This window comes from Podarcis pityusensis, assembly GCF_964106645.2.
Source record: "Podarcis pityusensis genome assembly, chromosome: 3".
Lineage (NCBI taxonomy): Eukaryota > Metazoa > Chordata > Lepidosauria > Squamata > Lacertidae > Podarcis > Podarcis pityusensis.
Genome location: NC_138026.1, coordinates 37,069,577 through 37,096,411, shown reverse-complemented (window position 1 = coordinate 37,096,411; position 26,835 = coordinate 37,069,577). Strand labels below are relative to the sequence as shown.

General features: G+C 42.8%; 1 protein-coding gene and 1 long non-coding RNA gene across 2 annotated transcripts in view; both read left to right on the top strand.

Annotated features, from left to right (window-relative positions):
* Positions 1-26,835, top strand: part of LOC308472830 — a 210,796-nt gene that overhangs the window by 171,950 nt on the left and 12,011 nt on the right. The gene's annotated exons all lie outside the window — the stretch shown is intronic.
* B3GAT2 (beta-1,3-glucuronyltransferase 2) overlaps positions 5,719-26,835 on the top strand; it is a 48,054-nt gene continuing 26,937 nt past the window's right edge. Inside the window, exon 1 of the mRNA XM_080998053.1 lies at positions 5,719-5,832. The gene's annotated coding sequence lies outside the window, so the exon portion shown is untranslated. The remainder of the gene's footprint in view (positions 5,833-26,835) is intronic.

Sequence of the window (26,835 nt, the reverse complement as noted above, 5' to 3'; positions counted from 1 at the left end):
CTTGAGCCCACCACCCTGGGAATGGTGGCGAATAACTTCAGTAATAAACAAACAAGCAAAACCCAGCAGGAGAATCTAAAAATATGTTTTGGATTTCTTATGAAAGAGACCAAAGTGTCTTGAGACTGATCCTGCCTCATCTAAGAACCAGGGAACAAATACCCTGCCTTACACTACATCAGGCAATATTGTTTATACTGACTTGGAGAACCTCCCAAGGTCTTCAGAGAGGGGGTGTTCTTAGCCCTACCTGGAGATGCTGGGGACTGAACCTGGGACCTTATGCATTCAAGGCAGATGCCCTGCCACTGAGCTGTGGCCTTTCCTGCCAATTGGGATAAACAGTTCTGGACCACATGAACCAACAATCTGACAGAGTAAGAGGCAGCTTGATATGTTTATTATATACTCTAAAGCTTTCTTCGTTGCTCAAGTTCTCTCTTTCCAAAGTGAGTTATCTGGGTACAAGGGAACTGTGAACAATATTAAAGATTAGAGCCAAGAGCATGGCAAGCCCATATTCAGAGCTTGTACTACAAAAATTCTCACTGTGGTGCATGAGATCTTGACATCAGCATCACAGTAGCACAACAGCTGGGTAATTGGGGATAACTCACTAGGCAGTAGCACTGCCAGGAAGGAACCAGAGTCAGCAACCTTGAATGAATCAATCAGGGAGCAAGCTTGAGTCAGCAAAGTAAAGCCATTGCCAACAAAACAAAAAGGCAAGTGCCACCTCGGAATGAATGCATTAGCAGAAATGCTGCATCCGAGGCGCAGAAAATAGCAACTCGAATCTGCTTGGCTCTGGGTAAGCCTTAACAGGAACATACTGGGAAGCTTTTAGAGGACAGCAGTTTTTATACAGCTAAAAACATTTCAACTGTTAAGGGCCGAAATGATGTGTCAAGGGTGTGAATGTTTTTTAGTTAAAAATAGCAGCTGTGGTGCAATCAGGATTTGGACCATGGCATGCAGGGAGTGGAATTTTAATCCTTCTCTTGGTGCCACACTCTTGACACACACAGAGATGGTGAAGTTGCCATTGGCATGATTCCCTCCCAGGGACGGACTGCAGCTTCTTGAGAGGGGTACAGTTTTCATGTGGAATTACAGCATGGGTGGAAATGGTTCAACCCACTTCCCGTGCACCACAGTCCTAATCCTGACCCCCCCTTAGCTGTTATTTCGAAAAACAAAAGGCAGACTTAGTAAAAACATTGGACGTATAATCTAGTTTAGCCCTACATTGCAATCCTCTGCACACTCTGTTTGAACCCTTTGATCCTTTTCTCATTAGTTCAATGACCAGAGACTTGGCTACCTAATTGGACACATGGGCTGTTTAATGTACAGGTAGAGAGTCTTTTGAGGGTTGCATTCTTCAGAAGTCACACGCCAGTATTGAGTGGGGGCCAGAGCTAAAAGAGGACTGAGCCATGAATGTGACTGTTACATTTGTACAATAGGCTAGATTCCAGCCACACAAAAGTCAGTGTTTCCTGTACTCCCATACCTCTCATCCATCCCTCCAACCTAGCAAGATGCAAGAAGCACCATCTCAGCTCAAGGGCACATAGCAGCCAGCTATTCCATGTGCGTCATTTTATAGCATACTGTATTTTCGAATCACTACAGTTGAGCACCGAGCACTTGGGCAGCCAAGATCCTATTCAGGAAGTACAATCGACGTTAAGTGTGTGGGCATTTGCTTATGCGCCTATAGAGAAAGTCAAACGAGTTCACAGACAAACCCAGCAACTTTATTTCCTGAGCAATGCTGGGCTTTTATGTAACAGGATAAAGTGAGCACTGCGGGACTTGGAGGGAGAGAGAGAGAGATTACCAATATTTGGAAAGCCTACAAAAAAGACTGAGGTGTTCTGGCTGTGAGATGGAATTAAATAACCTCTGGTGAAATGTCTCCCTCCCTGCCTTCCTCTCCATTTCTGGAAAATAAGAACATACTAATTGCTGTTCTGGGTGAGACCAGAGGACCATTTAACCTCATGCATCAGAAAAACTTGGAAACAGCATGATGGAGACTAGCAATGGCAGTTATTTTCTGCCAGTATCTGGTAGGTGAACCTATCACTGGTATCCTCCATTAGCTTGTCCTATCCTTTTGAAGGAATTAGACAATACAATATATGTACTGTGCCCATCTAGTCCAGTTGCAAAAGAGAGCAGGGCTTCTGTACCTGTAATAGCTGAAATTCCCTCTACAGGTACAGAAGCCCAGCCCTCTCTTTCATTATTATTTTTTTATTTATTTACAGCATTTATAGCCTTTTTTGCCTCCAGGCAGCTCAAGCTGACATATGTGGTTCTCCCACTCTTTATTTAATCCCCATAACAAACCTGTGAATATTGGGAATATTGGGTTAAGATGAAAAGCATTGACTGACCCAATGTCACCCAGGGCAGATCTACATTCATGATTTATAATGTTAAAAATGTGTTATTAAAATGTGACACCAGAGGGCGCTGCAGAGCAGCGAGCCACTGGCAACGGGAAACTACATTAAACATTATAGAACGTTATATTTAATAATGTTTAAAAGATCGATGTAGATCCAACCCATGAGTTTCAGGGCCAAGTGAGGATTTTCACTCTGGTCTGCCAGGTCTAATCCCAATATTCCAACCACTGCAGCACGCTGACTGACAAAGTGTACTACCTGAAGATCCATTTCATTTTGCTTGTCCTGGTCGGTGCTACTGTTTACAGAGATGTAGGAAGGAGCACCTCAAAAGTACAGTGGTACCTCGGGTTAAGAACCTAATTCGTTCTAGAGGTCCGTTCTTAACCTGAAGCTGTTCTTAACCTGAGGTACCACTTTAGCTAATGGGGCCTCCCGCTGCCACCGCGCGATTTCTGTTCTCAGCCTGAAGCAAAGTTCTTAACCCGAGGTACTATTTCTGGGTTAGCAGAGTCTGTAACCTGAAGCGTCTGTAACCTGAAGCGTATGTAACCCGAGGTACCACTGTACAGCAAATTATGATACTTCTAATCTGTCTCTTCTCACTCCGTTTTCCTAAGCAAGAAGGCTCCAATTGTTTAGACTCCCTGAAGAAAAATATTCCGTTTCCTGTGCTTTCCTCTGCTACCCTGTGGCAACTTTTCTGATGCACCACAATCAGAGAGTAGTCTGCACAGTGGGAACAACAGGTTTCCATCACAGAAATGTATTAACTGTCTGAGGTTGCAGTCCTAACTACACTTATGTGGAAGTGAGTCCCATTGAAGTCAACAGGACTTATTTCTGAGTAGGCATGATTAGGATTGCACTGTACAGTCAATCCCTTTCTTAGCAATTTGCAACACCATTTTATGCATAGCTTCTCATAAGTTCAATGGGCTGTCCTCCAAGGTTAAGTGTGCATAGATTTCAGCTTGAATTATTCTTTCTCACTGCTCTTGCACACACATTCAGTTGCTATCTTTGGTGAATTTCCCATGAGATCTTTTTCCTTGGGGTAAAAGCCCCCCTTAGATGTACGTACATTTTAATTTTTTTGTTTATATTTACTTCTTTGTTGCACAATTGCATATAATTTTGCTCTTCTGTTGGCCCATTGCCCAGCTTGGAGAGAGCTATCTGAACAATCACTAATAATTTCTCTTTGAATGTGCAAGCTGTTTTACAGTTTTCATTTTGTTTGTGCTCTCACAACGACACTGTGAGGCTGGTTATTTACATCCCTATTTTTAATTTTTACAAACAAAGAACAGATGCTGAGAGATAGCAAGTTGTCCGAGATCACCCAGTAAGTCTGTAGCTAAGATGTGCTTTGCATTCAAACCGATTCAGAATGTTAGCCCTTCTTGGCTTTGGGTAACAACAATACAGTACCAGTGAAGTTGCTGAGGCAAGGGAAAAGAAGTGAACCATACTTGGGTAATAACAACATTACAGGCTCTGCAGATGCCAGTTGTCAACTCTCTTGTGATGCTGGAGAAACGTTTAGTGCATGATAAGGAGTAGCAATGGTGGTTGTTTTTTTAATATTTTAGTGTGATGGGCTTCAGTGCATAACAGCCTGCAAATCTAAATAACAAGGAGAAGGAGAAGCCTGTGTTACGGCAGTAAATTCCATAGATTAAATTATTCATTGTGTAAAGAAGGTACCTCACACACTGAATAATTAAATGTGTGGAATTCACTGGCACAAGTCATTGAGGTGGTCTCTGGCTTAGGTCATCTTTAAGAGGGCATTAGGCAAAATTCGAGGAGGAGCTATATCTCTATGGCTAACCATCAACCAGTATAGAGGGAGGGAGGGAGGGTGAAAAAACAACAACTTCTGGCTCCCCCTGTGCTGTCATCATCCACTTGTTTGCATTCTGCCTCTGGGCTCTGTGAGGGAGAGAGCAAATAAGTAGCCAAGAAATGCCATGGTCTTCCTCACATTGCCACCTCCCATTGTCCCAAGCTCACTCAGGCCCTCTGGTACTTTTCTGTGGCTGTATCCTGCACCAGCTTCTTGACCATTAGTAATGGTTTTATTCTCCTTTAGTTTGTTACACAATGCTTCCCCAATGCTACCATATTATCACTGGTGGAGGAAGAGGAGTGCGGGGGGAGCGCACCGCCCCCGGCAGCACAATCCCAGTAGGGTGCCATTGCGGCTGCCCCCCCCATGCTGGGTGCCACGCCCCTGCAGGCGGCGCGCCACGCACCAGGACGCGCGCCAGCCCTGCCCCCGCCTGCTGTCCACCCCCCCCCCCCCGGTGCCAGAGCATGAAGCTCCACCACTGCATATTATTGCTGTCTGGAGGGGATATGACACAACAAAAGCAAGGGGGGGAAAATAAGCCAGAACATTTGAGGTATAATAAGCCATGAGATTTCAGCAGGAAGTTATGGGGAAAGCACTGATTGGAACTGAAGCCGTGTGACCACCTCAAAACTTTTATTTGAAATAAATTGAAATACTATTTAATATACATGGCTGAGTCACACATGCAGCCACACATGTGCAGCAGCTGAATGTGTGAACCAACTCTATTGAAAAATGCCACAGAGGGGGATTCAACCAATCGGTATCATCAGCAGAAGCCATGCAAAAGGATTTTCGCTTGTGCAACAATACTTCTCCCTCTCCTACCCCACATGCCCCCAGAATTGGCTCAGCGGGGTGGTTAGGAGAGTCCCTGGAACTGCCCATGAGCGGAGCAGAGGGGATCTTGTTTTGCTTGGCAAGCTGATATGGTTGCCATTGTGAAACGATCAACATAGTGCTAGGTTTGAGGCAGCTTTGGGTGACAGTGGTGTTTGAGTCACACAAGCAAACTGACCCTGGACATTGAATTTTACATGCATCTGGTAGCCATCCTGTGTGTAACTACAGAGTTCTGGTCATAACTCAGTGGTAGAGCACCTGCACAGCATACAGAAGGTTGCAGGTTCAATCCCCTGCATCTCCAGGTGGAGTTGGGAGAGATGTGTTGAAATTCTGGAGAGCTGTTGCCAAGTCAATGTGGACAATATTGAGCTACATGGACTAATGATCTGTCTTTGTGAGAGGCACGCACGCATATGAATAACTGGAGAGAAGGGCTGCTGGGCTGTGGACAGCTAAGTTACCAGAGCTCCATTTACCTCCATGGGATTTAAGCAACCTAACTCCGAAGAGGATTGAGGCTAAGGATCTCACATGCTGCTCATAGAAACTCTGCCCTGTTTTCTTTGCAGTGTGAAAAATGTCTGTGCTGGAGGGAGGAAGCGCAGTCTTTTATTAGGAAATAACCACTGACACCTGCTTTCTCGAAGACAACAACAATGCTGCTTCTTGTTTGTACATACTGCCATCATTATTCCCCAGCTGGTGCGTTTGATTTATGACTCTTAATATCTTTGAAGTAATGCTTGTGGTAATTGCAGTTACACTATTGATTTTTGACAAAGCCATTTTATTCCATATGAAACCATTGCTTTTGAATCAATGGCTCACGTGCCACTAGTTCAGTTGTAATAATGTGGGCATTCTGGTAACCCGTAGCTTGAGATTTTTTTTGTCAACAACTCTTGTTTATCATGCCGCAGCTTTAAAGGCCTGAAGAAACTGCTAAATATAGGCACTGGATGTTCACCAATTTGTCAGGCACCGTCCCAGCAGCCTCATATATTTTATGCAGAACAAAACATCCTTAATTAAGTAGGCCTTGCTGTGAAAAGTGGGGGGACTGCTTGCTTCCTAGGGAACTTTGCATGAAAGATTATTAAGCTTTCCAAAAAAGAAAAGTGAGACATACATACTGCTTCTTTCTTTCTTTCTTTCTTTCTTTCTTTCTTTCTTTCTTTCTTTCATGAAAAAGGCATAGAAAGCACCAAGGGGGAAATCCTCATTATACTAACACAGGGAAATGGCTGGCAAAAGTTTTTAATAGGGTATCTTTTCCCAGTAGACACAATGAAGTTAAAAGTAATGTACATTCCACCACAACTCCCAAATCACACTTGCATGAAATTTAAAGGTCTTCGGTAACATTCTTATTTACTGTGCAGGAACCTAAATTCTTTACCAGAGATTAGTGGTACTCAGCAAACTTTAAAAGGGGAATAAACAGTGAGGACACAAACCTATGACTCAGCTAGTATGGTAAAGAAAAAGTGTTTCATATGTGTTGTATATACAGTGGTACCTTGGGTTACATCCGCTTCAGGTTACATACGCTTCAGGTTACAGACTCCGCTAACCCAGAAATAGTGCTTCAGGTTAAGAACTTTGCTTCAGGATGAGAACGGAAAACATGCTCCTGCGGTGCGGCAGCAGCAGCAGGAGGCCCCATTAGCTAAAGTGGTGCTTCAGGGTAAGAACAGTTTCAGTTTAAGAACAGACCTCTGGAACGAATTAAGTACTTAACCTGAGGTACCACTGTACAATATAACACTGTGACACCAGATGGAGCTGCACAGTCCCTCTTTCCCTACTGGATTTCCCTGTATCAGTTTACAACGTGCTTAACTGAATTGCTTCTTTGACATGTCTAGATCCAGCCCTACACTCCTCCAGCCTATACTCTCCTTCCAGTTTATGACTTGTTAGTGTTAAAATATTGTAGCATCCCCCATGATTCTTTACATTCTGATGTGACAACCCAGTGTAAACAGCAAGTGAGAGAAAAGCTGGAATGGATAGCTTTGTGAGTGAGTGAGTGAGTGAGTGAGTGGTAGGTAGGGGGAGGGACTGGTGGGAGGGTTGCATTTGGGGGGGGAACACATAGGTTAGTTTGCACTTTTGCCCAAGTTTACTTTAGGATTTCTTAACAACAGCCTTAATAATTTCCTGCAGCATAAGATTTTTAATATTATTGGACATGGCCTTTCACAACAACTTTGTAAGGTGAATGCTTCGTTAAATGTTCTTCACTCCTTCATGTCACAGGATATTTTGGCAGCAATGGCAGGAGTTGACCCAAAGCAATTGGATTTCCCAAGAAATGCCAAAAAAATGCAAACTTTAAAAGCATCAGGTTTCCCCTCTCTGAAGTAATCTTGCTATTATTTTGCGGGGAAATTCTCCTAAACGTACACTTGGGCACAATCCCTGCTTTGTTCAGATCTAGATTCCCATATCTTCTCTTGAGTATTTTTACTTAAATCTGTGGACCTAGTATTTCTTCTTCCTATCATCCATAACTGCCAATATATTATATATCATACAATGTCACTTTCTGTTTTCCTTGTACCAGTAATTCTTCAAATGCAATTTCCTTCTCTCTCAATTTACTTTGAATTAAGTTTCTTAATTAGAAATATCAATATAAATTTCTTATTACCCCTTCTCTCAATTATTGATAGGTACAAATATCATACTCCTTAATCAATTGCTTTAATCTTACCAACCTTCCTTGCTGCCAATCTTTTCCAAAATTCATTGCCAATACAGTACTTCTGTACAAAATGACTCTCACGGGGACACTGAAGAATTCAATTTGTTTCATTTTATCCCATACCTCAAATGTAAATCTCATTACTGGCATTAACACTTTCTGCCATCTACTCTTCTCACTACTTTTCCATAACATACACAGTAGAGGTATTTTAAATTACTTTTGTTCATATTTTGTTAGGGCCCATTCTGGATCAAGCCATTCAAGCATTCCCTGCAGCTGTGTTTCTAATATATTGGAGAATCCTAAGCCCTCTTTTTTCTTTCATTTTATCTGAGTTTCCATTTCCTCTTTCCTTGTTTTTTTGTATAGTTCTTTGCCACTGACATTTAAAGAGCAAGGTTTTGGAAGAGCTAAATAAACTTCAACAACATACACATCTTCACTCACCTAATTCTTCCAAACTAAGGTATATTCAACTTTTCCTCAATCTCAAACTTCTTCTGAATTGTTTTCATGAGTGGCCCAAAATTATTTGAAATTATGTGTTATAAGGTGTTGCTTTCCATTGACTTCCAAATGTCTTCTGAATTTTGAGACAACCCTCCCCAAAACTCCATTCTACATCCTGTTTCCCGAATAACTCTCTTAATTTGTTTCAATTAGTTTATTGGATCCAAAGTTGTTAACATTGTAACTTCCACATAATACCATTACAGTGTTACCTTGGGTTACATACGTTTCAGGTTACAGACGCTTCAGGTTACAGACTCCGCTAACCCAGAAATAGTACCTCGGGTTAAGAACTTTGCTTCAGGATGAGAACAGAAATTGTGCTCTGGTGGCGCGGCGGCAGCAGGAGGCCCCATTGGCTAAAGTGGTACCTCACGTTAAGAACAGTTTCAGGTTAAGAACGGACCTCCGGAACGAATTAAATACTGAACCCGAGGTACCACTGTATTTTAATTTATTTTGCCTCTAACCTTCCCTGTCTCCCTCTTTATTAACTTTCACGAGGAACTTAAAAACATTCCTATTTTCCCAAGCATTTGATGGCTGAAAGTTTCTGTTCCTGGCATCCTTGAAATTATTTGCTGTGAGAGTATGTGATTGCTTTTATTTCATTTTTATTATGTTGTTTTAAGGCTGATGTGTTTGCTGTCCTAGGCAATGTTGGGAGGGAGAGCAGGATATGGACTTAACAAATAACTAATATGATTTTCTTTCAGTCCTCCTTTCTGAGTTGGTTAATCCTTTGCTTGCTGATTCTTAATTTTATAGCTCTCTATTCTCCCCTTATCTCACTTCTCCCCCTCCCCCAGTAATCTTACTTCCTTTTTTCACTAAATAATTTCTGTCATTAATAACCCCCTCATATAAGCCTTAAAAGTCTTGGAAACTATAATGTTTTCTGGGGTAATTTTTATTAGGGGGGAAAATGCTTTATTTCCTCCTAAAGCCTATTAATTATACAGTGGTACCTCGGCTTACAGACTCTTCTGGTTACAGACTCCGCTAACCCAGAAATAGTGCTTCAGGTTAAGAACTTTGCTTTAAGATGAGAACAGAAATCGTGCTCCGACGGCGCGGCAGCAGCTGGAAGCCCCATTAGCTAAATTGGTGCTTCATGTTAAGAACAGTTTCAGGTTAAGAACGGACCTCCGGAATGAATTAAGTACTTAACTCGAGGTACCACTGTTTATTCATTCACTGATCCATCCCATAAATTTATATCCTCTCTCAACCATGTGTACTACTAGCCTTGGTCAGCTACCATTCTGATTAGTATCTAACATTTTTTCATACACCACCTTGAGATCTTTTGAAAAAGGGCAGTAGAGTCATACCTCGGCTCCCAAATGCCTTGGGAGTCGAACGTTCCAGCTCCTGAACGATCGAACGATTGGCTTCCCGCAGCCAATCAGAAGCCATTCGTTGGAAGTTGAATGTTTCGGAAGTTGAACCAACTTCTGGAACGGATTCTGTTCAACTTCAGAGGTATATAAATAGAAATAACAACAGCAACATTCTTGATAATTTCTGGTGCTGCCAGAAAAGGGCAAAATCAAGAGTATGCGATCCCTCCTTTTTTGATAATAATTTCTCCAACAATCCTTTAATTGCAAATCCTCCAATACTCCTAAAAAGTAGAGTGAATGTCTCCCCTGCTTTCTACAGGTGGTTACTGGGCCTGAGCCATCCATTTTGTCATTAATTACATTGTTAAAGACCTCTCCTATCCATATTTGTTCTGTTTCCAACTCATATAATAGGGGTGTTTTTTTTTGTAAATCCTGTTCCTTTTTTATTTTTTAAAAGGAATTGAGTTTTCCTTAGTGGGGCAAATAGCAGATTGGATGGGACGAATCTAGATCAGAAAAAAAGAATGGTGCAGGGGGGGCAAGGGGGTTACCAACACCTCTCTGCCAGCATAGTGGCCCCAATTCAAGCCCCTTGCTGAGTTGTTTTTTTTAAGACAATAAACAGACCTCCCTTGTCTCATCAAATTTGGCTAAGCATGCTTAAGATTTAGAATGGTGTAAATGTTGTGGAGGTAGGGAGGGGAATGATTAACAAAATCAATCCTCCTGGCAAACTGGGAATATCCCCTCAAGCGGTTTAGGACATTCTACACCTTCCTCAACCTCAGCCCTCCAGATGTTTTGAGGCTACAATTCCCATCATCCTTGACCACTGGTCCTGCTAGCTAAGGATCATGGGAGTTGTAGGCCAAAAACATCTGGAGGGCCGAGGTTGAGGAAGCCTGTTCTACACCTTTCCCCAGCAAAGTTTCTTTTTCTTTGAGAAAAATAAGTGGCTCCCGTAAACAGAAACTAAGCTTTAATAATAAAGAAAACCATAACAAAATAACACAGTGAGAGAAACTAAATACAAAAAAACTGGAGGCAAGTCTGAGGCGAGAAAACAAGAAGAGGCAGTTGGTCCCTCTTAACTGAAACTTAACAGAACACATTGAAGGGAGGGGCTGATTCCAGAGCCGAACACACAAGCCCCGCCCACCAGACGCCAAACAGTCTACTGGTCAAATGAGGCCCCGGTGTTTTTCTTACAGTATGAACAGTTCAAACAAATGGGTGGAACGAAGTCTGTTGATGTAACACACACACACACACACACACACACACACACACACACACAAAGGTTGAGCAACGTACAGAAACAAAACACCGAGACCCAAGTCTCTATTACTTGCCCTCAAAGCAAAATTGTAGGGTATGCATGACATTCAGGAGACTGAGCTGGTTTCAATCCCACCCACCCCCATCGCCACCGCATCCCTCAAGCTTCCATTTCTCAGTGTGCTTTTCCCCATTGGCCAGCAAAGGCCTGATAGTGTTTGAGAGCTAGTGACTCCCCACATACTAAATCAGAAACAGCGAGGGCATCCAGCTATGACCACAGGGAGGCTATTACTTAAGCCTGCTCTTTCTATAGAAAGACTTCAACAGCCTCATTGTTTCGGTGATGTTTTATTTCTTTGTTATATAGGCCAAACAAGGCCAGTTATCACCGAAAGTATTTTTTCAAAAACCAAACCACACAATAGCAGAATGTAGAAAAGTAGGTGTACAGCTCTTAAAAGCCTATTAAAATTCACTTTACTTTCTTTTTTTATTTTTTTATTAAGGATTTTCTTGTTTTACAGAAGTAAGTGTAATGCCTCGTATTTTTCCCCCCCATGTAACATTTTTACAAATCCATTTCATTTGTTGAGGCATTAGGGGGAGAAGAAAGAAAAAAAAGAAAGAAAGAAAGGAAAAAGAAAGGGGGAGTGGGGGGAGGGAAGATGGGTGGGGGTGGGGTCGGGTGGCGATGTTTCTGTTATGCTTAATGTATGTAGAGTTTGGTGTCAGCGTTACTTGTGTTCCTTTGGTGGTGAGAGAGGTTGGGGTTGGCCTAGGGTGTGATTGGCTGTGGTGATCTTTGTTTTCGTGTGTGAGTGAGGTGGGTGGGTGTTTTGGATCAGGTTAGCCATATTGATTTGTATGCTGTTGGTGGATTATTGTCATTGTCTTGTTGGGCTGTGTATGTGATAAAGGGGAGCCATACCGGGGTGAAGGCGTCTTCTTCTGTTTGTCCCCGTGTCAGTTTCAGTTTATTAGTTAATTTTTCTAGTAGGGCTGTTTCCCATACTATTTGGTACCATTGGTCCATGCTTACTCCTGACAGGTCTCTCCAGTGTCTGGTTATGGTGTTTCTGGCTGCTGAAAGTAGGTGGGTTATGAGTTCTTTGTGGTGTAAATGGGCATTGTTGTCTTGGAAGATGTTTAGTAGGGCCAATTCTGGGGTGATATCTAATACTTGCTTAGTTATTTTACATATTTCTCGTATGCCTGTTGTCCAGAATAGTTGGATTTTGGGACACTCCCACCACATGTGGAGGTATGTGCCTGTGGAGGTGCACCCTCTCCAGCATTTTGGTGACGTTCCTGGGCGTATTAGCGCTAGTTTCCTTGGTGTTAGGTACCACCTGTAGGTGAGTTTCAGTGTGAGTTCTTTTCTTTTCGTTGATATGGATTTAAAGGGGGGTTTAGACCACATTCTGGTCCATTGAGTGGGGTTAATCTCATAGCCTATGTCATTCTCCCATTGTTTTTTGATTGCATCTAGGGGGTTTGTGGGATTTTGGAGTAGTATTTTGTATATTGCGGATACCGTCCCTTTACCGTTTCCCTTGGTTGTTAGGAGGAGGTTTTTGAAGGTTGTCAGGGGCCTAGTTATTAAAATTCACTTTATTGAAGTCAATTGCTATTAAAATAATGCATGCACAAGATCATGCACAAAACAATTAACATGCATATAACTTCACAAACTCTTCTAGTTAATATGATTTCTCTTGTGTGGTTCCTTCTTTTACAGAGGTAAACCCATACTATTATCCTGTAAGCATACCATGGTTTTTTTCAGGTGATGAGTGTCTTCCCCTGTTCTCCCCCTAATTCAATGAATTTATCTGACTCTATTTTAAAGCCATCCACGGGGGGTGGCCATCACTGCCTTTTGTGGGAGCAAGTTCCATAGTTTAGGTATGCACTGTGTGAAGAAGTGCCATATTTTTTGCTCTATAAGACTCACTTTTTCCCTCCTAAAAAGTAAGGGGAAATGTGTGTGCGTCTTATGGAGTGAATGTAGGCTGCACAGCGATCCCTCTTGTTGTTCTGGCTTCTGAGATTCAGAATATTTTTTTTCTTGTTTTCCTCCTTCAAAAACTAGGTGCGTCTTATGGTCTGGTGTGTCTTATGGAGCGAAAAATACAGTACTTTCTTTTATCTCCCTGCAATCCTCCAACAATCTGCTTCATTGGATGTCCATGAGTTCTAGCGTTAACGAGAAAGGGAGAAAAAGCATCTCTCTGTCCACTTCCTCTATGCCATGCATGATTTCATGCACCTCTACCATGTGCCCTCTTGCTCACCTTCTCTCTAAGCTACAAAATCCTGCAACCTTTCGTTGCAGGGGACTTGAGTGTTTTGCACCACAGCTGCAATCCCATCTATACAGATCCCATGCAAAGGCAGTGGTAGCGGGGGGGGGGGATAAGAGAGGGCTTCTGCACGTTTAATAGTCAGACGAATGTGAACTGATTCCCTCTGCTGATTATATTCCCTCTCCTCCACAACTATCAAAGGAGCAGGCGCCCTGTTCTTGTACCTAGCCACCCTGCCCGATGTCCTTCATTTCTGTTCTTATGCAATAGCTCCATTTAGTTTGATACATGCCTTCTGGAAGCTGTTTGCTGTTTTTATATTTAGGACTTGACTCTGAATGACTTAACATGTCTCATCCATATATATATATAGACATATTTCGATCTGCTCCTTAGAGTTGGAGGCATAGCTAAGGGCAGGCGGCTTTCCAGCTCAGTGAGTGCTACCACCGTACTGTAGTTATCACTATGTAGGAGAATCGATATATATCTGCTGATGAGTATCTGATTTTCCACCCAACTAAAATGCCCACGTCGATTTGTTGTGGGTGAGGTGTCAGCCCTGCTGTAAACAGGCTCAAATGTAACACAAGGCAAAAAAATGACTCTCCTGCACAGTCTCCTTTGTTCCCCATAGTCTTAAGTTTCCAGGCTGAAAATGAAGTGCCAGCAGTTTCCATAGAAAAACAAAAACCCTCCATTCTGTATGCTCTTCTGCAAAATCTCAGAGTTGGCTGCTTTGCAATCCGCTCTCTCCTTCTCACTAGATGGTGCTCTAGGCCTTCAGCACAAGGATGGAGGGGAAAGAAGAAAAAACAGCCAAGAAAGCACCAAGGAGCTGGCTGCACTGCAACTGTGATGATATTCTGATTAGCAATTACACTGCTAACCCTCCCAGTTCTACCCATCCAGGTAGCAGTTTGTCCAAACATCAGTTTAAATTAGCGGAAGATTACAGTAAGCATTTATGGCACACCCAGCTGTAAAGGACACATACATTTGCGTTTACAGGATCAAAGCCCCCTGTTGTTTCTGTTGAAAAGCTAAATGCAGGTATTTATTCAGGAAGTAACAATTAATCTTCTTGGCAGAAAGAAATTCTTTATACCTGCCGCTTAAAAAATTTATGGTCTCAGCAGGTGACTTTATTAGCTTTAAAACACGGGGTGGGTTTTTCCCCCCCTTAGGAGGTTTATTGACTATGCCATCTGATTAAATGCACTGTGCAGAGGGTTAGACTGATTTTTTGTACTGCAATCCTACACACACTTATCTGGGAGTAAGGCTCAATAGGACTCCTCTGAGTATGAATCCATAGACTTGCATTGAAGGGGAAAGTTGGTGTGCATTCTAGGGTGTAGCTATTGGCCAGCCCTTCCCTTATGTAATGTGTTAAAACGTAAGAGCATAGGAAGCTGCCTTATACAGAGTCAGACCACTGGTGCATCTAGTATTGCCCACTCTGGCTGCCAGCAGCTCTTCAGAGTTTCAGGCAGGAGATCCTGAGGTCTAAACCTGTGACTTTATGTGAGCAAAGCAGATGCCGCTGAGCCTCTACTGGACAGACAGACTGTAATCCTATACTTGCTTACCTGGGCTAAACTGAGTGGTACTTACATTTGAGTGGACATGAAAAACAGCACTGAAAAATGGATAAACAGTTTTTCCTGTCTTTCCGCTGGAAACACTGGGAAGCATTTCCCACTGCAACTGTGTCTCAAGAGCATGTAGCTTATGTATGTAAAGGCAGCACCATGCAACAGGTTTTTCTTGCCCATGTGCCTGCTTGCTAAGAGAGGTTGAGGAAAAAGCTGCTGGGAGGGCCAGGGCAAGCTAGCACTAGCACCAGCCAAAATTCTTCTCACATGTTATCTCTGTAAATAAGAATTCTTCCTTCTACGGTGGTACCTCGGGTTACATACGCTTCAGGTTAGAGACTCCGCTAACCCAGAAATACTACCTCAGGTTAAGAACTTTGCTTCAGGATGAGAACAGAAATCGCGTGGCAGCAGCGAGAGGCCCCATTAGCTAAAGTGGTGCTTCAGGTTAAGAACAGTTTCAGGTTAAGAACGGACCTCCGGAACGAATTAAGTACGTAACCAGAGGTACCACTGTACTTCCTTTGCAACAGATGCCACTTCGCACACAACACTCTTTGTGCACACAAATTTCATGCTGGAAAAACATGTCGTAATGTGCTATGCTCCCTCAGCCTCTCGGGTCAAGTCCGCCTGCATTTCCTCAGCCACCATGAAAAGCTCCCTTGCTCCCAGAGCCCGTTGAGGAAACTGTCCTCATTTCTTGTGCTTTACCGAAAGGATTTATTTCTGTCTTTTTATTTTATTTAGTGAGGGCAGAAGTTCACTTCCCATGGGGAGACTTTCCTTTGTGTTGAAGCAGGGATGCTGGGCCCGGCTTTCCTCTTGACTGACGTACTCACTGCTTTCAGATTTGGATGTTATCCATTTCAGTGGATATCAGACATTCATGTCAGTTTAAATATGGGAGAATTAAGACATTTAGGTGTGACATCTTTAAGATTTAGGATTAGCTACTTGGCTGAGACATTCCGTGATACGCACCAGGGATTTCTCTGTGCCTTGCTTATGGTCTACCGGGGAGTATAAAAACCAAATACTGTAGGGTTTGAAAAAGCAGTAAATGCACTTGAATGCTTAAGCCTGACCAAAGCACTGTTTTATTTAAAGTTACTTGTTATCGTGACTCTGGCTGCAGTCAGGGTCCAGGACACATAATCCAAAGGAGAGGCACCCCAAAGACCAAACAAAACCTGCAGAAGGGCTACAGAAATGCCAGGCAAAGACCTTAACATTAGTTGAGGGGTGAGTTCATGCAGAGTCATGAGGATGGAAGCCACGAGATGGCTAGAGAGACTGCTACTGCTTCCACTAACATATAAGTATGTGTAGTCATGGGAGCTGTAGGAATGAGCAAGTGGGTAAGAGTCCATGCTGCAGGTGAGATACACACATGAATAAATGTATTTTGCAGAGAAGGAAGGAAGCCCAGCCCAGGATGCACCCAGGGGACTTATGAGGACTCTGTTGACTCTGCATGTTATGCCATTTATTTGTTTTTGGTTTTTAAAAAATTGTAAAGTTCTTTAGGTGCCATGGCTGAACTGTGGCATATAAATACAGTGAATATATAAATAAATATAGAGGGAACTGCTGGTTGATTTTTGGAGAATCAGACTAATGCAGCTACTTTCCTGGAAAGCAAGTGAAAGTATTTCCTTTCTGACTTTAGTGTGACACACACACACAGAGAGAGAGAGAGAGAGAGGGAGAGAGGGAGAGAGGAAGGAAGGAAGGAAGGAAGGAAGGAAGGAAGGAGAAGAAGAAGAAGAAGAAGAAGAAGAAGAAGAAGAAGAAGAAGAAGACGACGACTATAGATTTGTTCTCAAGCAGCTGGGACAGAGTGTTTTCCCCAATCAGGAAAACGTTTACAACAACAACAACAACAACAACAACAACAACAACAACCACTGCAATTTATTTTGTATCAGATAAAATAATGCTTCTTCCAATTTTGAAACTGCATAGAAGCAGGGGGTGGGGGGAGACTTCAAAAGCCAGGAAGATTAAGCAGGAAGCAAAACAATGATTTAAGTTTCTGGATGATACACCAAAAGGCTCAGTCCAATTTATGAACAAGTATGTGGAATGGAATCTCTGAAGAATCCTCCAGATAGTTCACCCAAAGGAGAAGCTGCCAGGAAGTGAAATGGTGCCTCCTTGCTAGTTAAGTAGCATTTGAACAGGGTCCCCTTGTGGCAGCAACATCAATGGATCACCGCCCTGCTGGTCAGGAAATGCCCCTTTACCAGGGAACAAGGTGAACTCAGGTATGACTGAGATGCAAACACGATAGAATAACACTGAAAATGGAGTTGTTGTTGTTTAGTCGTTTAGTCGTATCCGACTCTTTGTGACCCCATGGACCAGAGAACGCCAGGCACCTCTGGAAAATGGAGTAGTCAGATTAATAATAAGCTCAAGTTGTTAATTAGGAAAGAAAACACTTTCCATTGTTGCAGGAAGGCGTGAAGTGTTGAAGGCAAATTAGAGTGCCAGCCACTTGGGGTGGGGGTGGGGTGGGGAAGCTCATTAAAACAAAAGGATACAATTTCCTTTTTGTTCTGGAGAGGAGAATGTGGGCTGCATCTGATAACAGAGGTAGGGAGGAGGCTGAATCTCAGCAGAAAAACACAACCCTTCGCATCCTTCAGGAGGGCTGCTGAGTAATGAAGAAGAAGCAAACAAACCTCTGCAAAGGTTTATTATAAATGCATTAATTGGCTTATACGCCTCTCAGGTTAGCATCATGCAATCACAGCTTATTGCAGAACAACACTCCCTTGAGGTATTTTTAATAGTTTGCTTAATGTGTCTCTCTATTCTAGATCCTACACTGGGGTTTCCCTTACCCTTTTTATTGCAAGGTTAGGCATGTTCCTTGGGGAATGCACAGGCCACCACGAAATTCCTAGGGATCAACATGTTTGAAAGGTTCTCTGTAAACATTGATCACAAAATTCTGGCAGTGACTGGCCAATTACAGAGCCAGAGTGAGTGCAGTGGATAGCGGAGACAACCCTTACTCCTCAATGAATTTCACTGTAGTGAACTTGGGTCACTCACAACCCACCAGACAGACCCGACTTCACTGAGTTCTGTTGATGATGAATTGGGGGAGAACTCACTGGGAAAGCAGAGATGCACAAATGAACTAAACAAATAAGTATGTTTAGTGTAAGAGCCACAATTCGGTTGAACTACACTTGGCGAGTGTCAGCGCAGACAGACAAGCCCTGGGGGGGGGGCAACCAATGGTGATGCAAAAATCAGGCGCCATTAATTGGTCAATCTTTTTCCATGTCCATTCTACAGTGTAGCTCAAATGTTGGGAATCTTTGGCTCTACAGATGTTGCAGGTCTATTTTTTTATTATTATTTAACTTTATTTACACCCCCTTACATCCGAGGATCACAGGGCAATTAGCAATATAAAAACACAAAAATACATAGTAACAAACAAAAACAATACCGCCCCCTCCTGCCACAAACACAGTTTAAACAGCCATGGATTTTTTTAATTGGCTGAAGGCCTGGGAGAAGAGGAATGGTTTTGCCGGGTGACTGAAGATATTGAATGAAGATGTCAGGCGAGCCTCCCTGGGGAGAGCATTCCACAAACGGGGAGCCACCAAAGAAAAGGCCCAGTCTCGTGTTGCCACCCTCTGGACCTTTCGTAGAGAAGGCACACAAAGAAGGGCCTCAGATGATGATTGCAAGGTTCTGGTTGGTTCACTTCCCATCACCCCAAGCAAGCACGGCCAATAACCAGGGGTGATGGGAGTTGTAGTTCAAAATAGCAACATTAGGAGAGCCAAGGATTCCTCACACTGGGCCTAGCTGCAGGACTGCCTCAGTATTCCATCCTTTCCTCCACCCTACCCCTAGGTAGAAACGCCAGCACTTTAACTGGATGACCAGGGCCTAAGTACCTTAGATTTTACACTCATGGGTCATATCTGAATGTTACATGTCTGTGTGTACATCTGGGACACTGGTGGTGGGGCTGAGTTATTGACCCAATCTAGGAGATGTATAATCTGATCCAGCCTTGTAAACGTAGTTTAATATCACTTTGAAGATAAGCCCAGAGGAGGAATCTTAAATCCATGAATATGCTTCTTATCGCACCATATCTTCTTGTGTAAAGAATGAGATAGACACAGAGGGAAGTTAGCATGGCTTGGGAAGGGCTTGCTTACCCCCCCCCCCCGCAAACAATGGCTTCTATAGGAGCAAGGTGGCAAACTCTAAAGATAATCCAAGAGGATATTGAAGACTGGATGCTGCAGAAGGAGAGGTGCCTTTCAACTCTACTCTGTATGCCATTAGAACAGAAACTTTCCCCACTGGGAGTTAAGCTTGAAGGGAAAATGGAAAACATTTGAGAGGGGGAAAAAGGCCCCTGAATCAGTACAATGAAAGAATCAGTACCTTAAAAAGCCCAGCTTGATAGCTCAAAGGCTCAAAGGGGAATTTGAATGAAGGGCAATCTAGTCCTTTGCTAAGAAATAGAAACCCCTGAAAACAGTAAAAAGGAGTTTTAATAGATATTCCTAGGACTAATGGAAAATGCTGAGAGGGATTCTCCTGGAGTTTTGGAGACAAATCTTGAGATCAAATCTGAATCTTCCCTTGAAACTGCTAGAGCACTTCACCATCCCACTGGGGCAGCTGCAATGAGCGAAAAGTCTCACTTTATGGCTTCCAAAGCTGTGAAATTTAAATTACTTAACTATAAATTGCTTCAGAAATACTGCCTGACGGCTTATCTTGCAGCCCAAGGAAGTGGAGATATAGGGAAGAAGATGGAAGTGATGGATTTATGCAGAGACCTGTTGTTACCTGCAAATGCTGTATCCTTTCAGGCACTCAAAGACAGAAAATTGGGTATTAGATTACTGTTTATTAGAGGACTGCTTCCTGAGATATTCATTTCAGTCAAGTGCCCTATTTTACAAAGAACAGTTCTCTATTTGAAGGGCTTTGTGCTCCAAATCTGGTTTAAAGGACCATAAGAAGGGATAGAAAGAGGAGGCTTGAATTTACCTATCAACAGCATCTGGTTAGCAGACTGAACAGATCACCTGGGCACAGTTTTCCCGGATGGATTGTATTTCTGTTTAAATTAACTGTTACTATTCCTAAATTTGCATCTATACATATCAATTTGCACACTTTCATTTTATGCAAATCAGTGTTCTTTTTATTTAACATCTAATACAACCACTGGAAAAGATCATCCTTGGATTTAGAGTGTGTGGCTGTAAATCTGCTGATAGCACACAGTTCTATTTATTTATCATTTTCATCTAACACAGTAATGGGAACATCTGTCCTATATGCCTATTTAAACCTGCCAGGCTACTGAATTTCACCTGTGATGCCATTTTCGACACACCAGACACACCTGCCAGTCACCTGATCTGAGCACTATGTGTGGCTGCTTGCTTTTTAATGGTAAAAGAGAGCAGAAGAGGTTTATGATCTTAACACTGTGGTCTCACAGTGCTAAGATCAGTGATAAGCCTTGGCCTGCTAGCTGCTACCTTTTAAAGGACAGGGAGAAGCTTATCTCTAGACTTATCACTGTGGGGCTGCAGGAGATAAGCTTGTTCCTTCTCCTAGAGGTTTGAACTTGATATCATATGATGCCAGGTGATTATTAGATGTGTGCCCTACCCACATTGAGAAGCATATAGCCATTAGGAAACCATAAAATAGATAAATGATTACAAATCCAGTGGTGCTCAATCACTCCATTATAACTTCATCTCTCCTCACTGAATGTTCTCTTTACGTAACAGCAGTTATACATCAATTGGGAGGAGCTACAGCTGACTAATAAATAAGGGCTTATAGGCAGGTTTCAGTACCTGGCATCTCCCTTTAAATGGCCAGGCAGTAAGTGACAGTGTCCCTGCCTGATGAGACCCTAGAAAACCGTTTCCACAGTAGGCATCATTCAGTTAGGTCAGCAGTGGGGAACCTGCTGCCCTCCAGGTAATCTTGGACTCCAGCTCCCATCAGCCTCAGCCATGATATTCCATGGTCAGGCATGACAGCCGCAGAAGTCCAGCAATATTTGGAGTCCCGTGGGTTCTTGATCCCTAGGCTAGATCATTAAGGAGCCTGATCTGATCCTAGGCAGTTTTCTATCTTCAAAATAACATGCATGAGTTATTTGGAAGAGTGGGATCTGCTTTCTTTTTCGTCTTAGATGCACTGAAAGTTCAGCCACTGGGATTCTGAAAAAGCTTTTTAAATTGTGCACCACATTCTCAAAGCATTGTTCACTGTCTGAATAGAGGCTGGAGTCTTAACGTTCATTTCCTATCAGCATGGAACAATCCACAACATTCGTCATCCTCAGAAGTGACCAGAGCAAACCTGAATCAAGTTGGGAGGTACAGGAGACGCCACAGGCATGCGTTTAGTGAAATATTTCCATCTGTACTCCTGTGCAATATATCTTATATATTGTCTGGTGCTGTATAAATAAAGCACCACCAACAAACACCTAATCAGAGATTAATACAGACCTGCCATAACACAGCATGTTAAATTAGACCATTTGAGAATAGTGTAGCATTTCATTCATACTTAGGGGGGAAAGTTATGACAAGCAGCTAAAACTATGTTAAATTGCCTGAGCTGAAGAATTACACAACAGTGCATTCCTTATGAAAAGTTGTGACAGGTGTAACTGCTTCCCTTCCTTTCTCCCAAAGGCAGCACAGTGTGTCCTATTCCAGTGTCATGACTGATCAAATATATGGAGTGCATTGATTTTATTTATACAGCAGAGTCCACAACCCTGGGACTTTAAAATGCCAGCCATCATGCTCCGAAAGGGCAGGAACTTTTTTTAGAAGAGCTTTCTGCTGTTATTCATTGGAATTTCCATTTAGAGGGCAGGAATTCGGGGGGGGGGGCATGTGCAAATTAATCTATCCAAATGGCTTCACAGAGGTGGACAAAGACAATTTAAAAAAATTGAGATGACCTAACACAGGGTGATGGGGATAAAAAGATATATGGCCCTGAGTTTTTTTGGCGGGGCAGGGGGAAGAGACCAGAACAAAACACTCAGTAACAAACCAGGGGCATGATTCAGCAAGTGTTTTCAAGTCCCATGAATTTAAAAGGAGAGGTTTAAATATGTGTTTAATCAAAATCAATGGGAGCTAAAGGTGTATGACTCTTTACATGTGGCCGAATTGTGCTCCCAGTTATTACATTAAAGCTGCAATCCTATACCTACTTGCGTGGGAATAAGCCTCATTGGACAAACCCATGGAGAGCATAATCGTGCCTTGAGGTTACCAACACATAGGTAACTATGGGCAGGCTAACACTTTAGAAGAAATAGCCTTACTTGGTCTCAGCCTCTGGGATACCTTTTGCCACCAGGGGACACTAGTTGAGGATTCCTAGTGTGCACAAGTCCCACATGTCTTGCTTTTGGGTTTCCCAGAGGCATTTGGGATGCTGAAAGCTAGGCTAAATGAGCTTTCGGTCTGTTCCAGCAGGGCTCTTCTTGTGCCCTTATCTGCCCATAAAGTTAGTGGCAAACAAAGAACATTTAACCCTTTTCCCCAGGAAATATTCATCACCTTGCAACTTTATCTTACCCCCTCCCCCATAAAATATTTCTCTTCAGTACAGATGATTGAATTTTGTGATGGGATTTTGCCACCGCTTAACCTTGTTCGGGGCGCTCCAGGCTTGAGAGCATCGATCATGAATGCTAAGTTGCCTAGATGTTACACTCTCTTTCAGGACAATGGCAAAGTTACACAGGAGTCAGGAGGAGAGATGATGCCAAGGAAGATTATTTGCTTGGGGCCCACGTGGTGAATGTTAAGAAGTGTGCGAACCAGTTGGCTCACTGTGGGGATTGCCGGCACAAAGTGAGAAAGGAAAACAGCACCAAAGAATACTAAGTGCCTCTGTGTTAAACTGGCACGTCAGCTGTAGTTTTCATTTTTGCGGGTTTACAAGGCGAAGATCATAAGCGCATTTCACATAGCTCAATGGTTTCACTGAACGAAGAGTCCACGTTAGGTAATAAAAGGCAGCTAGATCTTAAAGGGGGGGAAAGCAAGCAGTATGAACTAAGGAAGCTTTTGTTTCACTCCCGCTTCTCTGAGCAGCAGCAATAGATTCATGGCAGCCTCTCTGAGGTCAGTCTCCTTCAAAGAGGAGGGCACTGCCTTGTTATGTATACTTAGCATGCTGCCTTGCAGCTTGTGTGAGAGGACGGGGCAAGAGGGCCTTGGTCCTGAGGTCACAGGGGTGGAGGAGCTGACTCAAGAGTTCAGCAGCAATGAGCAGGAGCAGCAGCCATAACTGGACATTTTTGTGCCCAGTAGTAAGGAAGTGGGGAGAAACATGTGTCTAGAATATAAATTCTAGGTACTCTTTGGAGCTGCAACACCAATTTGGCATTTTAGTGGTGGGGTTCCAAGAATCAAGTTAATGAGAGGGCAGAGAGAGACTTGGGGTGGGGGTGGGGAAGCAGGGGAGATAAATTAAGATGGCGAGCAAGTGGAAAATGTGGACTATTCCATAGAACCTGCAAAAATACATAGGCTGTTTGCACACACCTGGTGCTTGTCTTGCCCTACTGCTGGGAATTTCCTGTGAGCCCTCTTTTATATTCCCAGAGCTGCTGATTCACACACCGATCGAGTGTTTTCAGCGCGAATTAAACTTTTTCAGACAACATGGATTAGACCAGGGCCAGCCCTATCATGAGGCCGAGTGAGGAGGTTGCCTCAGTAGGCAGATGCTGAGAGGTGGGAAGTGGACCTGCACCCCCTAAGCTAGCCTGCCGCACTCGGGTGTAAAGGAAGATACTGTTCCTTCACCAATGCAGAAGTAGGATTCAACTGTCTGTTTGGTCAGCTTTTGGACCAGCAATGAGAGATGTGTCACCCTACGTTTCACATCAGGGAGCAAAATGTATTAAGCCAGCCCTGGACATGTTATCTCACTCTTGTGACTAGTTCAGTATGCCAAGAATAGAGGGCAGCCTGTATTTGAAAGTCTGTGGACTGGCATGCAGACAAAAGAAAATATTTCTTCACAAAGTGCATTGTTAAACTATGGAACTCTAGGATACACTGGACCTGTGGGAGCAGACATTAAATGGTTGTGTGAATCAGCATTGCCTCCTTTAAACTGTGTTATGCACCAGTTCCCCCTCCCCACTTACAACCTTTTAATGTGAAGGGCTGCTGATGGTAAGAACCAACAGGCAAATCTGAAGCTAATATTTGTTGCTTAATATATTCAATTACAGCCACCTGAAACAGACACTAGATTTTCTTCACTGTTCTATCCACCAGTAAAAATGATGGCACGTTTATATGTTTCTCCAGCTGCTTCTGTTTCCTGAAAGACTGAAATAGTTTTCTCACATCGACAATCAATTTTAATAGCTTCTCCCCAGTGCTGTTATCTATGACTGCAATTTCAGACACACATACTATCAGGCCAAGGATTGGTGAGAAAGTAGGAATCCTAATACTCAGAAACTTGAGGAAAGGGAAAGTGTTACCAATCCATATCACTGTCTCGTCACTAAGGGGTGGCTTCTGGGAAGGCACCCCATGGTGAAAACTCACATGAAGACTGTTCTTGCAGCTGGGTTTTAACATGTGCCTGTTTGCTGGCAAAGTGTAGCAGGGATGCCCAGATACATTGCAGTTCTGCTGTCTGAAGCAGCATTTATATACTCTTAGAATTGTAGAGTTGTGTCGCTACAATTTCACATAACAAGCCAAGCTTACTTTATTCCTTTTGTGTGGGAACTTCTTGTGGGCATAGGGTAAGGATAAACACATATTCATAAATATTCTGAATAGCACATTATAACTCTTGTAAAAGATCCCAAACCTCTTTGTAGTGTGCTTGCACACTCAGCCTCCGAAGTCTCAAAGCACTTCAAACCAGTTGTTAACACTTTCCCCAAGTCTAAATTTAGAAGTGAGAATAAGGTGGCGGCTGTTGCCTGTGAGACACTAAAAAGATATGTAAGCTTTATCATTGACACGTAGTCCACCTGTGAGGTAAACAGGAGTGTTTCATAGCTTTCAAAACATTGCCTGGAAGACAATTACCCCATGTGAATAAGAAGTGCACTTCACTGTTAACGGTACACGCAGGAGAATGGCAATATGGAACCTTGCTAGGAATATATATATACAAGAATAATAGTAAAATGGTACATGAGCCCGTTGTATAAACCTCAAGAGCATATTGATAAAGAGATTCCATTGCAAGTCATCTGAGCAGTTTAACCAATAAAATTTATCTGCTGCAATTGTGGGGGACAGGAAACAAGAAGCCAAGTAGAGGTGTCAATATGTTGTCACTGTTACTAATTGAGGGGGGAACTAGTTTTTATACCAGGTGTGGGGAACTTGTGGTCCTCCAGATGTTGCTGGATGACAGCTCCCATCACCCTTGACCTTTGGCTGATGGGAGCTGGAAGTCCAGCAACACCTGGAATGCCATAGGTTCCCCAAGTGTTCCATACCATCAAATGTATCTTCCTACTAAATAACTTTCCAGAAGTCCACAGCTACCTCAGCTTTTAACCTCTTGATTTCTGTCCTTGGAACTGTTTTGCTTGGGCTGAAGCTTCCAGATTTCAGAAGGGTTTGAGTGACTTTTTTATCTGGACAGCTATATGATGCTCTTCTGCCCCCAAAGCAGCCTCTCAAATGGCCTCTGAAAGCAGCATGCAGTAGATGCTAAAAATATCATATATTAACGTGTGCACATCTGCATCCAGAAATGTTGCAGGTTTTTTGTTTTACTGATCCTGCTGCTCGGCTTTAACAGCTGCCTGAAACATAGAGAAAAGCAGGTAATGCTCTCCTGGTCACAATAGGAAATCCGTCCCCTTCTTCCTTTCTGGATGTCAAGTTGCTGTGCCAAAACCACAGAAAAGGGGCCACTTTATAAGTTTGCAATCCTAAATACTGCACACTCCATCCCATTCATTATACCTTAGCATCTTTAGTTCCCCCCTATTTATGTATTTTGAAGGTTATCATCGTTGAATTAATTCATCTCCATGACCCTTGCCTTTGCAAGTGGGTGAGGGGCTTTGAGCTTTTGCTGATTGCATATTTAATTCATATGCTGAATTACCCATGCAAGTCTTATTTTTATACATAATCATTGTACAGTAAATGTGGCGGGGACGACTGTGAGCTGCTCAACCATTATTTGAGAGATGCTATTTTGGTTATTGGCCTTTAGATAAACTGCATCAGCACAAAATGGGCCACTGTAATTTCATGTCTGAGATGCTCTGATTTGGATGTATTGAACTATTTATATTTGCTGCATCCCTACTGTGTTATTTCATTAATCACATAACAAGCCTTCCATTTCTCTACAGAACACACTAACTCTAATTATCTCTCTACTGCACAGATGTTTCCTCATTTAGATGTTTGCTGCATAGCCATTTGTCACTCTGGTTTCCACATATATTTCAGTTTGCATTATATCACTCTAATGCCTTTTCTGCGTCTGAGCCCTCAGGGGTTAATATGTCCCCTCTGGGTAGCAAGTAGACATATGTGGCCCAGATAGGTGGCTCTATAAAATGGATGGCTTTGTCCATATGGGGACTGTTTGGAAAAGATCTATTGCCTTTGGTTGCAATTCTGCACAGACGTGTGCTGATTGTATCTCAGTGACTCAAATGGGATCTAAGCTGCCTAAATGGATGCAGGATCTCAAGCTTTGGCAAGAGTGATTACCCTGAAAAGGGCAGCATGAAGTAAACGTTGCTTGCTTTACAAAGATCAAAACATGCCATTAATTAGAATAATGCTTGCTCTAGTTAATGGTATATATATGCAATGCCCTGCCCCCGTAACAATAAAAACAAGGATTTAAAGGGATGATCCAGCATTTTGATT